Source organism: Macadamia integrifolia, chromosome 7, assembly GCF_013358625.1.
Source record: "Macadamia integrifolia cultivar HAES 741 chromosome 7, SCU_Mint_v3, whole genome shotgun sequence".
Lineage (NCBI taxonomy): Eukaryota > Viridiplantae > Streptophyta > Magnoliopsida > Proteales > Proteaceae > Macadamia > Macadamia integrifolia.
The window spans coordinates 17,360,270-17,380,245 of record NC_056563.1 but is presented as its reverse complement, the minus strand read 5'-3'; the positions used below and the strand labels follow the sequence as shown (position 1 = coordinate 17,380,245).

Sequence of the window (19,976 nt, the reverse complement as noted above, 5' to 3'; positions counted from 1 at the left end):
ACAACCTCACCAGCCGCAGGTAGTGCCTCGTGTTGGGTTTCAGAATATGATACCACTCAATGGCCTCGAAGCATTGGCAGAGGTGGAATAGTCAAAATCTCAAGTCCGCATGTACTTCCTGGGATCCACATTCCGATACTCAAAGCTTTCCCAATGGTCCTGTTTAGCCACAGAGTGGAACAGTTGTTGGTTATACTATTCTTCTTCAGGAATGGCCGGTTGTTCTTATGCGGCGGCATGACAAGTGTGAACACGATGACCGGACATGGTTTCAATGAGATTCCTAAGGTTTTAGAGAATAAAACCTAGGTTAGAAGAGTGAAACAAATCTCACAGAGAAGACTGCAAAAACCTAGGTTAGAGAAGGAGAACTCACCTTGGATGCATAGGCAACTCTAATCGGTCGTAAAATTGCAAGAGAAAGGTGGGGAATGGGTTAAAGAACCTTCCTTGGCTGTTTGCTCTCTTTTTCCACAAGTTAGAATAGGGTTTATTGAAAGAAAATCCAAACCCAAGCCTATATATAATAGTTATAGGTCCACCGAAAGCAACCCACCAGAAATACTAGACCTGAATCCGGTGAGTATTTTTGGTGAGCAAAAAATTTCAAATTAGCTCTCTATTTTGGAGTCATATTTCCAGTGAACCAACCCATTTTTTTGGTGAAAACCCCCTAATTCCGGTGAACATTTTGAGCATGAATTTTTTTATTTTATATTATTATATTTGCTTCCTTAATTAGGGATTTCCTCCCTAATATGCGTGCAATCAGATTCCAATACTTGGTGGACCCCGCTTATGCATGCTCTAACCCTAAATTGCTTTTTTCGTATGCATGTGGGACCTACTATGTATGCATGTGTACCTATGACATGCAACCTTGTACATGCATGTGAACTAATCGGATTCCTCCACAAGGATCATGTCACGTCAGAACACATGGTCCCGATCCCAATCCCGATCATGTGCATCACCTCTCACTTCCCCTACATGGAACCGGAGTAGGCCACGAAATGCACCATCGGCTCCACCGATACTTACTGCTCATGATGTTTCCTCTATCATGAATAATATGATGAGGGAGGTTGAAGAGAGATAGAATCAATTCATGGTTGGGATTGATAATCGGATCCAAAATGCAATGGAAGCCCAGAATGAACCACCTGCACCCCCTACTCCACCGGTACCCTCCTTGGTGCTCGTCGGCTCGGCCACTCTCCAAATTTTTGGTGGGGCACAACGGCAAGTGCATGCAGAATTGCAAGTAAATGCACAATTGCAAGTACATACATAATTGCAAGTACATGCACAAGGCCAAGTACATAGGCAAGTACAAGATCAAGCACCAAAACAAGCCTCAGTACATGTAGAGGGTTGGACCCATCTGGCCAAGATGATGGAGAAGTTTCAGAGGCTTAGGTCCCCATGCTTCTCAAAGGTGGGTCAAGATTCATTGTTTCCATCAAGGTGGATTGGTGGCATGGAGAAAGTGTTTAGGTTGATAGGCTGCACTGATGGACAAAAAAATCTTATGTGCGGGCTACCAACTACAAGATGAAGCTGATGATTGGTGGAGTGCTACGGAGCCCATTCTAAGGGTGAATAACCCAAACCCTACTTGGGAGCACTTCAAGGGGCCTTCTTTGCAAACTATTTTCTGAAAAGCTTCCAAGATAGGGGAGAGAGTGAGCTCTCCCAATTGGTGCAGGTAACCCGATCCGTGCTTGAGTATTAGCAATGCTTTGAGGAGCTATTTCATTTTCCTCCTAAGCATCTTAGAGGTGATAGGGCCAAGGCCAAGAAGTTTGAGAAAGGGTTGAGACAAGGTATTGGGTCAACTGTAGTTGGGTTGAAGCTGTAGACATATGCCGAGGTGGCCCAAGTGGCCAAATTTATTGAAGACAGGCATAGAGATAACTTCTCGATCCAGCAGGGAATGAGAAAGAGTATGGGGCTACTGACTCCAGGGGAGGTAGCAAACCCTTCAAAGTGCCTTATATCAACCTAACTCCAATTCAGTTTAGAAGACCAGAGGTTAGCTAGACTTCTCAGTCCTCCCGCTTTAGTGGTGTATCACAGTCTGTGGGGTCGAGCCCAAGGTGTTTCCATTGCAACCAGCTAGGCCCCTAGCCAAGACATACCCCCACGGGAGGCCAAGTGATGCACCTTACACCTTACCACCTAGGCCCCAGCAGACCTACGTAGCCTACAAACCAACATAGCCCCCACAGGGTAGAGACCACAGGAAAGGGTGTTTGCCATGATTGAAGATGCAGAGGCTGTACCCAGTGTAGCGACAGGTACTTTATTGACATCATTATTACCTACACATGTGTTACTTGATTCAGGAGCCTCTCATTTGTTTGTGTCACTGGCATTTGCAAAGGAGATGGGAATCCCACCCAAGAGTTTGACTCAGTGTTTGGCAGTGAGTACCCCTACAGGGAGTGTGGTGTGTCTGAACCATGTCTATGAGCCTTGTCCGGTGACCATTAGTGGACACGATTTGAATGCTCACTTGATCAAGTTGGAGATGACCAACTTTTATGTGATTCTAGGGATGGACTGGTTGTCCACATACATAGCTAGTGTGCTATGTGCAGAGAAGATGATTATTTTCAGACCTCGTGACTGGTTATCCCTAGTGTGATTCTAGGGATGGACTGGTTGTCCATATACATAGCTAGTGTGCTATGAGCCTTATCTCCTTGATTATCTTTCAAGGAGATAAGCCTAAGAAACCCAAAAAGGTTATCATATTAGCCCTCCAGATGAAGAAACTACTGGATAAAGGATGTCAAGGTTACTTAGCATGTGTGATGAATAGTGAGATAGAGGTTAGACCATTGACCGAGGTAAAGGCGGTGAGGGAATTTTTTTATGTATTTCTGGATGACTTGATAGGTTTGACCCCGGACCGAGAGATAGAATATTTTTATAGATCTACTCCCTGGCTCGACACCAGTGTTAAAAGCCCCTTACTGCATGGCTCCCACAGAGTTAAAAGAATTGTAGGTGCAACTTGAGGATCTTCTGAAGAAGGGATCCATTAGAACTAGTGTGTCTCTATGGGGAGCACCAGTACTATTCGTTAAGAAGAAGGATGAAAGTATGAGGCTATGCATTGATTACCGGGAGCTTAACAAGCTAACCACCAAGAACCGATATCCCTTGCTAAGGATAGATGATTTGTTTGATCAGTTGCATGGTGCCAAGTTATTCTCTAAGATTGACCTTAGATCGGGCTACCACCGGCTCAGGATCAAGGATAGTGATGTCAACAAGATAGGTTTCAGATCAAGGTATGGACATTATGAGTTCTTGGTGATGTTGTTTGGGTTCACCAATGCACCGGCTATATTTATGGATTTAATGGACTAGGTATTCCAGGATGTCTTAGATATGTTTGTGATCATTTTCATTGATGACATCTTGGTATCCTCCAAGAGTGTAGAAGAACATGTTATTCACCCGAGATTTGTATTGCAACGTCTGTGAGAGAAGCAACTCTACACCAAGCTCAGCAAGTATGAATTCTGGCTATCATAGGTGGCATTCCTAGGCCACATTGTCTCAAACAAGGGTATAAAAGTTGACCCAAGCATGGTGAAGGCAGTTCTAGAATAGGAGACCCCAAAAAATGTGGGAGATATACATAGTTTTCTGGGATTGGCTAGATACTACAGGAGGTTCATTTGAGAACTTCTCCCACATTGCTACCCCAGTGACCCGACTCACACGAAAGGGTGTGAAATTTGAGTTGTCTGATGCTTGTGAAAAGAGCTTCAAGGAGCTAAGGCAAAGGTTGGTAACAACCCCAGTTTTGACTATTTCGACAGGTATAGGTGGTATAGTTATGTATAGTGATGCCTCCAAGCTGGGATTGAGTTTTGTATTGATGTAGCATGGGAAGGTCATCATTACTTATGCATCTCACCAGTTGAAGGATTATAAGAAGAACTACCCGACTCATGATTTGGAGTTGGCGATAGTGATTTTTGCATTGAAAATTTGGAGACATTACTTGTACAACATATGTATACTTATATCATTCATCAATAATCAACATTAAGCCATATCAACTTATCAAGAGTCACTAAGAAAATTAGTATTAAGTGTATAACCACAAACCAGAATACCAATTACAAATATGAATACAGTCAATCTCAACCATAGAATCACACAACTGTGCAAACTGAAACTGCAAATAAGATTTCAATAACTTGAAATCAAGTAATCATTAATCATTATTCAAGGAGGATAGCAGCTTGCAGCAATATCGCACCCATAACCTTGGTAGGTTCAAGATAGGATTGAACCATGCTGTTAAGGCTGAACACCGAACAAGTGGAATAAAAAAACAATGTATTCGGTAATCTCGGGTTATAATTAATTCTCTATTCTTTTTTCTTTTTTTTTATTTATAATTGTATGATTACAAGTATCTCTCCTAGAATTGGAAAAAATTATATTGTTAATCAAGTATCTAAACGGCATAGAGGAGTATCTCTAATAGAAACAGATATGTTATTTTACCAATAGGAGCAAAACTTAAAATGAAGGCTTGCAATTGACAAGATATACTGATAGAAGAGTTACGTCATACAGTACAAAAAGAGTGGAAACAATATTAAAAAATCTAAGCAAGCAATGAACTAAAACATTCCAAACTGGTATTGATAAGATGAGTTCAAGATTGCAACAATAGATATGTTCCAATTTGAATAACAGAGCACTCAAGGCATTTTTGTATAATGCCAAATCCAAACTTTCTAAATTACAAGCAAATAGAGCATTACCAGAGTTCTGAATATCAAAGAGAGCCACAAGATAAGAAGGAACTACCACTCATAACCTGAAAGGGATGAGAGAGAACTTCATCTTCTGCACTAACTCCTTAATTGTTGTAGAAGGCAGGGTATCTTGGTTGTTCCACCTTGCACCCCTTTCAGCCATCAAAATCTCACAACAATTATATCCAAATATGGCATTATTAGGTTAAGGTGCCTATGAATCTTGTTTCCATTCAACACCCAATACTTACATGTATTGTTTCCCTCGCTTCTGAGCTCATGTGCTTTTCTGTTGCCTATGGAGAATCTCAATGGTGTGTACAAGCTAATGGTCAGGGAAGTCAATGGTTTCCTTGAAAGTGGCATGTAGCACTTGGAAGCAGTACTTTGTGAATAAACACTACAATTAAGAGTAAAGTTAGAAAGTCGACAGTGAGAAATAGAATCGATGTATAAGCATACATGGCAACTTTTAACTTGGTTTGTATCTCAGCTTTGAGTCATTCCAATGGGGGTAAGTAATCAGGACCAAAGTTGTTTCATAAATAAAATTCCAATGATTGGAAATCCAACTTCAAATTCTGTTTTTATTTTCAGCTGCTACTTTACTTTAGTTATCTAGGGAAGGGATCAGAATTTCAAGGTTGAAAAGAGTTTCCAATAGGTGATTGTGACACAAACATTCATGTCCCAAAGGGGAAATCTCAGAAGCATTTTGCTTTACCAAGAGAGACAACAAGAATGTTCTAAATATTTTCAAGTATGTTCTGTTAGGACTGAAGATCTTCAAGTCATAAATGTAAGAGGGTCAAAAATTTCTTGAGTGAACAATCTGAATTCTGAAGTGTCCAAATTTGTGATTCTTTTGATTTATCCAGGGTCCCTAAAGTAGTTGGGTGTTGAGTTTAGGGTTATCTTTTTTATTTTATCCCTTTATTTCTTTCCCTTTTAGAGTTAGAACTTAGTTTGGTGGTATTCTTATTTGAGAGAGATTTTATTTCTATTTTTAGATTATATGCAACGTTTGTTTCACCTTCAAAATTGGAAAGTACGTTTACTTTTCGTCCATAAATATCAGCTTGTACTCAATGATTTAGTTGGTTGGGGCTCTAAATGCCAGTTTTGGAACCTAGATTTGTGTCAGTCCCCCCCCCCTAATCTCTTTGAAAAGAAACGAAAGAAAAAGGCTAGCTAATAGGAGAGAGAAATAAGAAATATATAAGAAGGCAGTGCCTAGGAACCTCAAAACAGGAAAGAAATGGATGTCTGATTAGTTGGGAACAAGTTAGGAACTACGACTCATAATCCTGAATACTACTTCCACAAATTTTGATATAACTTATCCTATCAATAAAATAATATGTGTATTTCAACTAGCATACAAACAGGGAGAAATTCCAATCAATGTATCCATGTAGGCATAAGCAACCACGGAAAGTATATGGAGGATGTCCAAATGTAGTGCATCAAGTTACAATGGCTTTGGTAGGATAGATGCAGTGATTATTGTCACTCCCCGCCCCAATTATGGCTAAGGTATGAGGTACTGGATTCTCAACCCAGTCAGCGTCAAATTACCCAAGATCACAGATGCAATGTAGTAACCAAACCTACCTTTCACGTTAATACCAATACCAAATCAGAGTACGCATATAAAAGTCATAGGAAGCATAATTACGTGTGGTGACCATCAACAATGATATTGCATATTATAGTTACAAGTCCATGAGAAATAAGTACACAGGTAGTCGTTATAACATAAATCTTACAAACAACTGCCTCACATTAAAAAATATATATTGCTACTATAACCATCCCCCTATACATATCCAGTAATATGTCCCCTCTCCCGAACCAGCCTTTTGTTGAATCGCAGCTCTAGCTTTAACATCTAAAAATAGATATCAACGAGGGGTGAGCCATACAGCTCAGTGAGGGGTGATCAAGCAAGCACACACTTACAAATCATAAATGCCAACATAACCTACCCAATCATATCATATACTCTATATTCAAAATTGACATGGTTCAATTATTAATCTATAAATTTTCCATCTAATTACTAAGTCTCAATGTCTATGGGTATAAGTGTTATAAACAACATAGGTGGCATCCCTTACCTTGTACATTGGGCCTCAGAGATACAAGCTAGTTGCATGCAGGAGTCAGTAAGTCTCGTCCAGAGCCTCAGTCCCCCATCCAACCCCTAAATAGTAACCCCTGACAGGCACGGTCCTGGAATCCCACATCGTCATCGGTTTCCCATGTTGTTCGAAAGTCAAGCGTATAGTATGTCGTACAATACTGTGCCCTCTTAAGATATAGTACGTCATATCTGGGCATAGTAGGCCTCCGTGACCTACCACCGAGTAGGGTTAGCCAATACCTCACCCCCTATTGGTAAGGGGTTATAGCACAAGGGATGTGTGCCTAATCATATGCATCTACATGCATCCATCACAACCATGACATCCATCACAATCATCTGTGCCCATAGATGTAAAACTGACCTCTGAGCCCACGATACCGGAAAGAACCTCGGCCACACCGTGCCACGAACCATCAATATTACACCCACTACCATCCACCACCACAAGAACCATCCACAAATCTAGATCACACCAAAGTCGGGAAAACATGCATCATGTGAAAATATATAATTTTATATAAAATAAAACCATAACACCAATGTCATCACATTTCACATGTGTAAGAAAAACCAAAACATACAAGAAGCACTCCATAAAATAAACCAAACACCCACTCACTTGATTTTCCTAAATATGTTGTTCTTTCACTGAATTCCCGATCACGCGTGTCCTCACCTATACATTTTCAGGTTCCTAGATTTCCAGTTTCAAATTTAGACAAATTTTATTTCCAAGAGCGCTTATAGAGTTTCCTTTCCTATACTTCAACTGAATTCCTGTATTGGAATCCACACTTAGTTGGTAAGAAGTGCACTTTTTCGGTTTTATTACTCACAGACAGTACAATGAATCACCACGCTGAACATAACTAAGCATCTACAGAAATTTTAATTCAAAATACATATGTAAAAATAATATTCTATATATAAAAATTTATTGAATAAAACAAAGTACAGTTCAAATGTGCATTACAAGCAAAAACAAGTAAAATCTACAAAAGGCTGAGCTTAAACTTAACTTACCCCCATCAGCATAAGAGCGTCTGTGTTAGCCTCCAATGTGACCTTTGAAACAAAAAAACATATGCCAAGGGACTCTTGAGGCAATGGTACGAATAAGGTTCTAAGTGGAGGTAGAGAAGAAGCGGCCATTGAAAGAAGGGCTCCAGGAAATCCTGTCCTCGCGTACACTACAGGGGAGAGGGTGGACAACCAAGATATTAGCTGGGGATGGGGAGTGGGACCAGTCCTACATTGGGTAGACTTAAGACCCCAAAAGTTAGGATAAAAAATGAGTTAAAATGGGCAAACCGGCGGGATACCCTGCTGCCAATTGGCCAGCTGGTTCAGGTAGCAAAATGCCCAGAAATGGGATTTTTCCTCTGTGGGTCCCACTACTATACGGGGTATTTCCACCCATTCCAAGCATAGTAGGAGCATAATTATGCGTTCAAATGCATCAGGTTGCATGTGGAACCTCTAAGTCTACAGTTAGTTATGTCATTTTAAATAATTCTAAAAATAAAATGAGATTTTCTTAAACAGCAAAACTAAAAAGACCTTAGGGTCTGCCTTTGGTTTAATAAAAGGGGGGGCAGGGAGGTTGGCCAATGCCTCTCCCTTACTGTCGAGAACAGAAAGAAGAGAGAAGAAAAAAAGAAGAGGGAGAAGAAGAAGAAGAAGAAGAAGAAGAGAAGAAAAGAAGAAGAGGGAAGAAGAGGAAGAAGAAGAAGAAGAAGAGAAGCAGAGAAGGGCGGCTGTTATTAAATTTTCTTGGGGCTGCAGCTACATGCTTCCTGCTGCTCCTGCTGTGCCCTCTTATTTGTGGTATTGAGATGATGATGCTTCTGCTGCTGTAGAAAAGGATGCATGCAAGCTAAGATGAGAGGTGCAAGGTGCTGTCCAAGCTGAAATCCTATTGAAATCCTACTGCATGTTGACCTGCTGCTGTACTTGTTACGAGCGGTAAACTTCATCTCTTTACACTGCCGTACAGTAGGTTATATTGATGTAAATGGTTTTTCAACCAAATCTTAAGCATGCATGTAGCCACCCAAAGAGGGAACCCTGGACTGCTTGCATATGAATTGGGCTAGTTTCTTGGGTTGATTCCAATTGTACATCTTAAATTGATGATTAATTCTTGCTGTCCATATATTCTTGGTAGTATATAGACCTATAACAAGTCCTTGCAGCCACCCATTAATTGGGATAGAGCTCCATAGGTCCTGGAACATGCCTCCAGGGATGAAATTGCCATCCTAGGTAAGAAAATTAAGGAATTCCTTTAGGCCGAACTTTAATTCATGTAATTGGGAGTTTTTGCGGCTGTAAAAGGACCATAGAGACCTCATGGAACCTCCTCCATGATGCCAAGGCCAATACCCATCGGCCATAGGCAGCCCGACCCAAGGAAATCTGCATAACAGCCTCTAAATGTGCAAAAATTTCAGGAGATTCTCTCCCACCTGTTGGGCAAGTGGCCAACCGGTTGTCTCCCACCGGTTGGGGTATTTGGAGCCCAATCAGCCCCTGTTTTGGTTGGTTAGTACCCTACCCCATATGGGTTATGTCCCTTACCTTATTGCTCAAATTAACCCTATGGGTAGGGGTAGTTTGGGGGCATTTCCAAGACTTTAAGCATGCATCACCATTGCAGAAAAAAAAAAAAAGGGGTAGTTAGATGCTCACATTTAACCAAAAAATCATGGAGAAAATGTCCATACCTGTCGACCAAATTTGATTTTAAATATGTGCATTGGAAGCAAGATCCCTACTTTAAGAAGATGGAAATAGATCGAATGAGAGCATAGACAAAAAGCCTATCAGTAAAGAAATACAGAACATAAATAATCCGATACATAAGACATACCTAAAATACTTTGCAAGTCTTCACATGAACCTCAGAAAGATGCTCACATTTAACTACAAAATCATCAAGAAAATTATTATAAATAAACTTAACCTACCCATAAAAGATATAAGTAACCCTTCAAAGAAATCTTCAGTAGAAAACTGAGCATAATAATAGCAATAGAGCAATAGATGGCAATAATCCGACATAAGTAATCCTTTAAAGGACCAACTCTGATTCTCATAGTTTTCCCAATGGAGAATGTTCCATCTCTATCTCCTTGGAAATTGGTGTTGGCTACATTTAAGCAATGAAATTAGAAGTTAAACAACAACTTAAGCCTTTAGGACCATGCATTTTGAATATAGACAGGGAAACTCAGAGACATACAATCATGAGAGTAGCCCATCACTACCCATAGTTTTTTGGGGGAGAAGATTTTGGGGATGACGGACTTGCTTTAGGTGATGACATGGAATCCTGGAAGCCTGGGAGCCTTGGTCCATCATCCTACAAAACCCACAAATAAAAGTTTCAGAATAGGAACTGAGATTATTAAACCCACAGCAAATCTCTTGGTTGACATACAACATTGAAGCATGCTTCAAATGCTTCAATTTCTCAAAGAATTTTGAACTTAGCACATAAGCAACAACTACTCTCCAGTTGGTTTTCATCATAGATAAAAAGGGTGCCTTAGTGCAGTTGCATAATAACCCCCCGACCGATCCTGAAATTCAAGAATAAACAATAGAGTTATTTAGGAATTTAAATTTGCATCTAACTATCTATTTTAGAGAAAGACAAAAAGCTCATGAAATCAAAAAATTGTACCAAAAATGGACAAAATGAAAAAAAACACTAACAACTTCATTTGTGGATATGGTCTTCTCAAGGATAATTTCATTACCTTCGTGAGCGAGATCACATCCCTTATTATAAGCTCGTACACATGCTTTTAGGGCTACACGATTAGCTACAGCACCCAGTGTATTTCCCTAATGATGTCCTCAAGTTCTTCCACCGAACTGTTGTACGGAATCATCCCCAAAGAACTCGGTCAGAGTGGGTAGTAAACCATGTTGTGATCTAAAGGGGTAAAATTTCTATAATCAAATCCACTTCTCAAATTCTCCTGCTCAACAGTCATATTTCCTAATCCCCTATAGCTAACTTTTAGTATCTAAACAACTAAAGTAGACACAAACAACAAGGGTTAGAGAGAGAGGCAAATAAACTAAATTTGACTACTTGGAATATGTCACTCTCCTCTATGCCAATGATAACATTAATATCACACTCTTTGCAATCCAAGAGAAAAACAAAAAAAAAAAATTTTAAATCATTTTGAAAACCTAATAAGAGCCTTAATGCAGGCTGCTTAGACGTCTACCGGCTAGCCAGTTCCCCTGGCATAATAGGCCTTTTTCAGCCCAACAACCCTGTCTCTCTGTGCAGAACTGTGCCAAGTAGTTCCCAATAGATGTATTACGTCATACCAACTTCAAATAAATTCCCTACACCTTTGGAATCCATTTCTAAATTTAAATTGGGTCTCTGAGCACTGTATTAAATCAATAAGGTCTCTTTTTACCCAATTTACACCCTGGGTATTCCAACTAAATTTCCTGCCTACCCCTGGGCAAAATTAGTGTCATGAATGAGCAACTCCTAGCACCCATTGCAATTAATTTAGTTCAATTACAAATATCCCCATGGTTTAGGGTTTCTGGGTTAACACTACAGTTAGTTGGGTTACATTTGGGGTCCCAAAATTGGGGTTGTTGAAGTTGGAAGCTGTACTGAGTTCCCACCAGCAGTTTCTCTCACCCAATTTCATTTTTATACTAACCTTAAGCCTAGCCGATTCTTAACCTAGCTTAATTCACTGAGTTGGGTTTAGGTAATTACCTATTGAAGTTCCTAGGCGTGTACAAGCAATCCACATGCAACTGTGCAGCTCTGGATTCCTTTCTCCAACGATGGAGCACCTTCTGGCAACATCCTTTCACTATTGGCAGTATCTGAGAGTGCAGATACAGCAGCAGTAGTAACAGTAGAGTGGAGCAGCAGTAGTAGTAGAGAGTGCAACAGAGAGGAACAGCAACACTTCCTCTCTCTTCCTTCCTTCTTCTTCCTTCTCTCCTCCTTTCCTTCTCTTTTCTTTCTCCTCTATGTTTTCCCTCGTATGAGGCAGTAAACTATCTACCCCTTTTATATAGCTAAACAGACCTTAGGGTCTGTTTGGAAAAGTATTTCGTTGATAAAACCTATTTTTCTTAAGTAATTAAACTTAAACAACTCACTATACAAATTAAAGTTTAACATGAAACTAGTCGCATTATGACCTCCTTATTCATGCCCCAATCTATGGCAAGAATGGGTAGAATTACCCTACAAAATAGTGGGGCCCACAAAGGAAAAATACAATTTCTAGGCATTCTGCCACTGCAACAGGCTGGCCGGTTAGCCAGAGGCTATCCCATCATTTTGCTTTTGCTGGCTTCCCTATTATCCTACCTTCTGCCCGGAGTAGTCCACCTTATGTGAGACTCTTCCCCACACCTGTAGACCACTCTCTCACCTTCCCTATCCTTCACCCTTATCTACTTTCTTATCCACACAATTGTACATACTTGTGCAACTGCTTACCTTGAATTTCTACTTCTCATTCCTCCCTTTACTTTTCTCAATTAAATTCTATCATTAAAGCTGAGGAGGTTTTAAATTTAGGGTGTTACAATTATGGCTTCCAAACTCATCAAGATTTAGAGCCATCAACCTCACATAACTATTGTTGTCCTCAAACTTGATACCAATGGTTCCGATAGCAAAGAACAAAGGCTCCTCAATGAAAGACCTCCATCATCAGATCCTCATCACATCAATCGTCCTGGAGAAAATTGATAGTGAGTAACGACTTATCTGGATTCTATTTAAAATAAAATAACAAGAAAATGATAAAGAGGAAGACTCACATTTTCCTCGAGTATTCATGCGATCACAAACCAGAGCAACCCAAATAAGAGAAGGGGAGTAGTATACCTTTTGTTTGTAATAAAGAAGCTTAATTCACCTGACAGGGCTGTGAATCAATTCCAGATGAAAATTTTTCCATGATAGTTAAATACACTGCGATGATGAAGCACTAAAAGAAAAACAATCAACTTAAAAATTCCAGTTAGTGCAAACTTCAATGGGACATGAGAGAAAAACTTATGTTGTAAAATTTCTCTTTTCAAGCACGTGATTATATTTTTAAATTCAGATTCAGCTTTCAATAGGTATGAAAAGTAAGAAATTTAGCACCTGCACTTGTTGGTTATAAATTAGAAACTTCGAAACAGGCACTCCTACAAAGAAGACTGTAAGGTGGCGTACATTTGGCCCTCCAAGAGCATGCTATAGCAAGATCCTTGTGTACACTGGGTTACAGTTTTTTCTTTTTTATTACTCACAGACAGTCCTACAAATCACCACGCCGGACATAACTAAGCATCTACAGAATCATTAATTCACATTACATATGCAATAATAATATTCTATATATATATATATATATTTATTAGAAAAAAAAAACAAAGTACAGTTCAAATGTGCATTACAAGCAAAAATCTACAAAAAGGCTGAGCATAAACATTATTTACCCCGATCAGCATAACAACGTCTGTGTTAGCCTGCGCTTTATAATGGGAATGTGACATTGAACTAAGTAACATTGTGCCAAGGGACTCTTGAGGCAATGGTGCGAATAAGGTTCCATACAGAGGTAGAGAAGAAGCGGCCATTGAAAAAAGGGCTCCAGGAAATCTTGTCCTCGCGTACAATACAGGGGAGCAGGAGGATGGCCTAGATATTAGCTGGGGAAGGGGAGGGAAGAGTGAACCAAGCATCATTTAAAATGAAGAATCAATCATAGCATTTCAAGGAATGCCAGAGGAGTAAAAAGTGCGGGTACTGACAATGGAGAGGAGGACCCCAACAGGATGCCAATTATCTAACCAGAAGTAGGTGGAAGACCCATTCATTACTGATGGAGGAGATGGTATTGAGGGCACATGGTCTAAGGTTAACGATGCTTTTCCAGACCCAGGAACCATCAGATGCAGGAGAGACCATGAAATAGAGTCCTTTTTAAGGAGAGAGGAGAATATCAATTTCACCCAGATACTATTGCGCTTAGAGGCAATTTTCCATATGAGCTTGAGGGTGGCAGCTTGGATGTTATCATTGACTCTTCTCAGATAAAGGCCCCCTAGATTTGAGGAGGCAGACAGAGTGTAACACCTTATTAAACTGGAAGCAGCTGAGCTCAGTGTCAAGACCTAGCTGGCACAGGAAATAGGCCGCCCTGCTGTGGTGGATCCATTTGTATAGCAAAAAGAGAGAATTTGGCTGATTTACTGGCCAAAGAAGAAGCATAAAATGGCCAAATATGAGTGGGACCAGTTCTACATTGGGTAGACTTAAGACCCCAAAAGTTAGAACAAAAAATGAGTTAAAACGGACAAACCAGCGAGATCCCTACTTTAAGAAGATGGAAATAGATTGAATGAAAACATAAACAAAAATCCTATCAGTAAAGAAATATAGAACAGAAATAATCCAAAACATAAGATATACCTAAAACACTCTGCAGGTCTTCACACGAACCTCAGAAAGATGTTCACATTTAACTACAAAATCATCAAGAAAATTATTATAAATAAACTTAACCTACCCATAAAAGATATAAGTAACCCTTTAAAGAAATCTTCAGTAGAAAACTGAGCATAATAATAGCAATAGAGCAATAGATGGCAATAATCCGATATAAGTAATCCTTTAAAGGACCAACTCTGATTCTCACAGTTTTCCCAATGGAGAATGTTCCATCTCTATCTCCTTGGAAATTGGTGTTGGCTACATTTAAGCAATGAAATTAGAAGTTAAACAATAACTTAAGCCTTTAGGACCATGCATTTTGAATATAGATAGGGAAACTCAGAGACATACAATCATGAGAGTAGCCCATCACTACCCATAGTTTTTTGGGGGAGAAGATTTTGGGGATGACGGACTTGCTTTAGGTGATGACATGGAATCCTGGAAGCCTGGGAGCCTTGGTCCATCATCCTACAAAACCCACAAATAAAAGTTTCAGAATAGGAACTGAGATTATTAAACCCACACCAAATCTCTTGGTTGACATACAACATTGAAGCATGCTTCAAATGCTTCAATTTCGCAAGGAATTTTGAAACTTAGTACATAAGAAACAACAACTCTCCAGTTGGTTTTCGTCATAGATAAAAAAGGGGTGCCTTAGTGCTGTTACATGATAACCCCCCGACTGATCCTGAAATACATAAATAAACAACAGAGTTATTTAGGAATTTAAATTTGCATCTAACTATCTATTTCAGAGAAAGACAAAATGCTCATGAAATCAAAAAATTGTACCTGAAATGGACAAAAAGAAAAAAACACTAACAGCTTCATTTGTGGATACAGTCTCCTCATGGATAATTTCATTACCTTCGTGAGAGATATCGCATCCTTCATTATCAGCTTGTACACACGCTTCTAGGGCTACAAGATTAGCTACAGCACCCGGTGCATATCCCCAAGGATGCCCTCAAGTTCTTCCACTGAACTGTTATACAGAATCATCCCCTAAGAACTCAGTCAGAGTGGGTAGTAAACCATGTTATGATCTAAAGGGGTAAAATTTTTATCATCATATCCACTTCTCAAATTCTCCTGCTCAATAATCATATTTCCTACTCCCCCATCGCTAACTTTTAGTATCAAACAACTAAAGGTAGACACAAATAGCAAGGGTTAGAGAGAGAAGCAAATAAACTATACTTGACTACCTGGAATATGTCACTCTCCTCTATGCCTATTATAACATTATTATCACACTCACTGCAATCCAAGGGAGAAACAAAAAAATACATTTTGAATCATTTTGATAACCTGATAGGAGCCTTAATGTAGGATGCTTAGACGTCTATCGGCTGACCAGTTCCCCTGGCATGCATTTTCAGCCCAATAGCCCTGCTTCTCTTGGCAGAACTGTGCCAGGCAGTTTGCAGCAGATGTATTACATCATACCAACTTCAAATAAATTCCCTACACCTTTAGAGTCCATTTCCCCAATTTAAATTGGGTCTCTGAGCACTGTATTAAATCAATAAGGTCTCTTTTTCCCCAATTTACACCCTGGGTATTCCAACTAAATTTTCTACCTACCCCTGGGCAAAATTAGGGTCATTTGTGAGCATCTCCCACCACCAATTGCAATTAAATTAGTTCAATTGCGAAAATCCCAATGGTTTACAGTTTTTGGGATAATACTGCAGTTAAATGGGTTACAATTAGGGTCCAGAAGTTGGGGTTGTTGCTGTTGGAAATTGTACTGAGTTCCCAACAGTAATTTCTCTCACCTAATTTCATTTTTATACTAACCCTAAGCCTAGCCGATTCCTAACCTAGCTTAATTCACTAGGTTTGGGTTTAGGTAATTACCTTTTGATGTTCCTGGGCGTGTACAAGCAATCCACATGTAGCTATACAGCTCTGGATTCCTTTCTTTAGCTGTGGAGCACTTTTTGGCAGCATCTGAGAGTGCAGGTACAGCAACAGGCAACAACAGTAACAATAGAGAGGAGCAGTAGTAGTAGTAGAGAGTGCAACGGAGAGGAACAGCAGCACTCCCTCTCTATTCCCTCCTTCCTATCTTATTCTTTCTCACCTCCTTTCCTTCTCTTTTCCTTCTCTATTTTTCCTCGTATGAGGCAATAATGGAAAGGAAAAAGTAACCGACCTCCCCTTTTTATATAGCTACACAGACCTTAGGGAGTGTTATTTCGTTGATAAATCCCATGTTTCCTAAGTAATTAAACTTAAATAACTCACTATGCAAATTAAAGTTTAACATGAAACTAGTTGCATTATGACCCCATTATTCATGCCCCAATCTATGGTAAGAATGGGTAGAATTACCCTACAAAATAGTGGGGCCCACAAAGGAAAAATACAATTTCTGGACATTCTGCCACTGCAATCGACTAGCCGATTCGCTAGAGGGTATCCTATCGGTTTGCTTTTACTGGCTTCCCTGCTATCCTACCTTCTGCCCAGAGTAGTCCACCTTATGTGAGACTCTTCCCTACACCTGTAGACCACTCTCTCACCATCCCTATCCTTCACCCTTATCTACTTTCTTATCCACACAATTGTCCTTACTTGTGCAACTGCTTACCTTGAATTTCTACGTCTTATTCCTCTGTTTACTTTCCTCAATTAAATTCTATCATTAAAGCTGAGGAGGTTTTAAATTTAGGGTGTTACAATTATGGTTTTCAAACTCATCAAGATTTAGAGCCATCATCCTTGCATAACTATTGTTGTCCTTCAAACTTGATACCAACGGTTTCGATAGCAAAGAACAAAGGCTCCTCAATGAAATACCTCGATCATCGGATCCTTGTCACATCAATCATGCTGGAGAAAATTGATAGTGAGTAACAACCTATCTGGATTCCATTTACAATAAATTAACAACAAAATGGTAAAGAGAAGGGGAATAGAATACCTTTTGTTTGTAATAAAGAAGCTTAATTCACCTGACAAGGCTGTGAATCAATTCCAGATGAAAATTTTTCCATGACAGTTGAATACACTACAATGAGGAAGCACTAATAGAAAAACAATCAACTTAAGAATTCCAGTTAGTGTAAACTTCATAAGAACATGAGAGAAAAACTAATGTGGTAAAATTTCTCTTTTCCAGCATGTGATTATCTTTTCAGATTCAGATTCAGATTCAGATTCAGATTCAAATTTCAATAGGTATGAAAAGTATGTAATAAAAACTTTAGTACCTGCACATGTTGGTCTACGTTAGAAACTTCGAAACAGCCTCTCCTGCAAAGAAGGCGGTAAGGCGGCGTACGTTTGGCCCAGGATACTTGTGGGGTTGCTCTTTTTTCTTTTTTATTACTCATAGACAGTCCTACAAATCACCACGCTGGACATAACTAAGCATCTACCGAATCGTTAGTTCACAATACAAATGTAATAATAATATTCTATAAATAAAAATTTATTAAAAAAAAAAAACAAAGTACAGTTCAAATGTGCATTACAAGCAAACATCTACAAAAGGCTGAGCATAAACATAATTGTCCAACCAAAAGTAGGTGGAAGACCCAATACTGATGGAGGAGGAGATGGTATTGATGGCATGTGGTCTAAGGTTAGGGAAGTTTTTCCAAACCCAGGAAGCATCAGTTGTAGGAGAGACCATGAAATAGAGTCCTTTTTACGGAGAGAGGAGAATATCAATTTCACCCAGATACTATTGTCCTTGGAGGCAATTTTCCATATGAGCTTGAGGGTGGCAGCTTTGATGTTATCATTGACTCTTCTCAGATAAAGGCCCCCTAAAATTTAAGGACGCAGACAGAGTGTAACACCCTAAACTAGAAGCAGGCGAGCTCAGTATCAAGACCTAGCTGGCCCAGGAGATAGGCTGCCTTGTTGTGGTGGATCCATTTGTATAGCAGAAAGATATTATTTGGATGATTTATTGGCCAAAGAAGAAGCATAAAATGGCCAAATATGAGTGGGACCAATCTTACATTGGGTAGACTTAAGACCCCAAAAGTTAGAACAACAAATGAGTTAAAATAGGCAAACCGGCAGGATACCTTGCTGCCAATCGGATAACAGATCTGGGTAGCAGAATGCCCAGAAAAGGGATTTTTCCTCTGTGGGTCCCACTACTATACGGAGTATTTCCACCCATTCCAAGCATAGTAGGAGCATATTTACGGGTTCAAATGCATCAGGTTGCATGTGGAACCTCTAAGCCTACAATTAGTTATGTCATTTTAAATAATTATAAAAAAAAAATTATTTTCTTAAAAAGCAAGGCCAAACAAACCCTAAGGTCTGTTTTTGGTTTAATAAAAGGGGGGGCAGGGAGGTCGGCTAATGCCTCTCGCTTACTGCTGAGAACAGAAAGAAGCAGTGAAGAAAAAAAGAAAAGGGAAGAAAAAGAAGGGTGGTTGTTCATATATTTTCTTAAGGCTGCAGCTACAGGCTTCCTGTTGCTCCTGCTATGCCCTCTTATTTGTGCTATTGAGATGATGCTGCTGCTGCTGTAGAAAAGGGTGCCTGCAAGCCAAGATGAGAGGTGCAAGGGGCTGTCCAAGCTGAAATTCTGTTGAAACCGTACTGCACATGTTGACCTGCTGTTGTACCTGTTCAGAGAAGTAAACTTCATCGCTCTACACTGCTGTGCAGGAGGTTATATTCATGTACAAGGTTTTTTAACCAAGTCTTAAGCATGCTGACCTGCCAAAGAGAGAACCCTGGACTGCATGGGTGGTTTCTTGGGTTGATTCCTATTGTACATGTTAAATTGATAAATAATTCTTGCTGTCCATATATTCTCCAAGTCCCTGCAGCCACACATTAATTGGGATTGAGCTCCACAGGTTTGGGAACATACTTCCCAGGCAGAAATTGCCATCCCTGGTAAGAAAATTAAGGAATTGCTTAGGGTAGAATTTTAATTCATGTAATTGGGAATTTTTTCGGCTGTTAAAGGACCCTAGAGACCTTAAGGAACCACCCTCAAGTTGCCCAGGCCAATACCCATTGGCCATGGTCAGCCCGACCCAAGGAAATCCGCAGAACAGCCTCTAAGAGTGCAAAAATTTCTGCAGGTTGGTATTAGGGATGTAAGTTCAAGATTAAGTATAGTTCACTCAAGTAACAAATAACTTGTATAACATATGTATGCTTATATCATTCATCAATAATCAACATTAAGCCATATCAACTTATCAAGAGTCAGTAAGAAAATTAGTATTAAGTGTATAACTATAAACCAGAATACCAAATTCAAATATAAATACAGTCAATCTCAACCATAGAATCACACAACTGTGCAAACTGAAACTGCAAATAAGATTTCAAGAACTTGAAATCAAGTAATCATTAATCATTAGTCAAGGAGGATAGCAGCCTACAGCAATATCGCCCCCATAACCTTGGTAGGTTCAAGATAGGGTCGAACCATGCTGTTAAGGCTGAACACCGAACAAGTGGGACAAAAAAACAATGTATTGGGTACTCTCGAGTTATAATTAATTCTCTATTCTTTTTTTTTTTTTTTTTAACT

General features: G+C 39.6%; 1 long non-coding RNA gene across 1 annotated transcript; it reads right to left on the bottom strand.

Annotated features, from left to right (window-relative positions):
- Positions 1-14,415: 14,415 nt before the first annotated feature.
- On the bottom strand, positions 14,416-15,877 carry LOC122083141. The gene is made up of 3 exons (XR_006141571.1): positions 14,792-15,877; positions 14,646-14,698; positions 14,416-14,472 (listed from the first exon to the last, which is right to left on the bottom strand). It is a non-coding gene; the product is annotated as an uncharacterized LOC122083141 (long non-coding RNA).
- Positions 15,878-19,976: the final 4,099 nt, after the last annotated feature.